Below are 1,335 nucleotides of genomic sequence, written 5' to 3' on the forward strand. Positions count from 1 at the left end.
CAAGGTTTTTACCCATTGAACTCTGCTATTTGTACACTGATTTTTGACATGTTGTTTGACACTTGCGTTATTGTCAAGTGTCAATTTGATGGAAAAATTGCTATTTTTACATTGATTTTTGACACGTTGTTTGGAACTTGCATTGTTGTCAAGTGTCAGTTGGACGGGAAAACTGTTTGAAATTTAAACTGTCCAACAAGGTAATGTCATGTGGAAAAGTGTAAACTAAAGTGTACACCATAGTGTACATGTAGTAAGGTCTTTACCGATTGAACTTTGTTGTTTGTACACTAATTTTTGATATGTTGTTTGACCCTTGCATTGTTGTTAAGTGTCAATTGGATGGAAAAACTGTTTGAAATTTAAACTGTCCAACAGGGTAATGTCACGTGGTAAAGTGTTAATTAAAGTTTACACCATAGTGTACAAGTTGCAAGGTTCTTACCGATTGAACTTTGAAATTTGTGCTATGATTTTTGACACATTGTTTGACAATTGCATTACTATCAAGTGTCAATAGAATGGGAAAACAGTTTGAAATTTAAACTGTCCAATAGGGTAATGTCACGTGGTAAAGTGTAAACAAAATTGTACACCAAAGTGTACATATAGCAAGATCCTTACTGATTGAACCTTGCTATTTGTACACTGATTTTTGTCACGTTGTTTGACCCTTGTATTGTTGTCAAGTGTTAATTGGATGGAAAAACTGTTTGAAATTTCAACTGTCCAACAGGATAATATGACGTGGCAAAGTGTACTCTAAAGTTTACACTATAGTGTACATGTTGCAAGGTTCTTACCCATTGAACTTTACAATTTGTGAATAGATTTTTGATACGTTGTTTGACACTTGTATTATTGTCGAGTGTCAATTGGATGGGAAAACTACTTGAAACTTAAACTGTCCAATAGGGTAATGTCAAGTGGCTAAGTGTAAACTAAAGTGTATACCATAGTGTGTAATACTCCAAAATTTTATGCTGATTTAAATTTCTTTAAGATGGCGATTTAACTTTCAATACTATTTTTGGCCATAAGAAAATGGAACACCACCTTTGTAGTAGTTAATGTTAGAGGTAGCTAATGACTACAAGCATGAGGTGTTAAATGTTGTGTTCACATGAAGTGATTATTAATTAGTCGAACCTTAAGTCAAGTATGAAATTGAATGTGGTCGATTATTTTGTTAGGACTTCAATTGACCAAATGATTAAATTAATTTATGATCCACAATTTTTGGATATGTAAGTTGGATATAAGTTTAGATTTGGGATACATGTGCTAATAATGAAAGATAGAGGGTTGGATTATATTAGTTGGAAGATTAGAGAT

Source organism: Olea europaea, unplaced genomic scaffold (assembly GCF_002742605.1).
Source record: "Olea europaea var. sylvestris unplaced genomic scaffold, O_europaea_v1 scaffold67, whole genome shotgun sequence".
NCBI classification, from domain to species: domain Eukaryota; kingdom Viridiplantae; phylum Streptophyta; class Magnoliopsida; order Lamiales; family Oleaceae; genus Olea; species Olea europaea.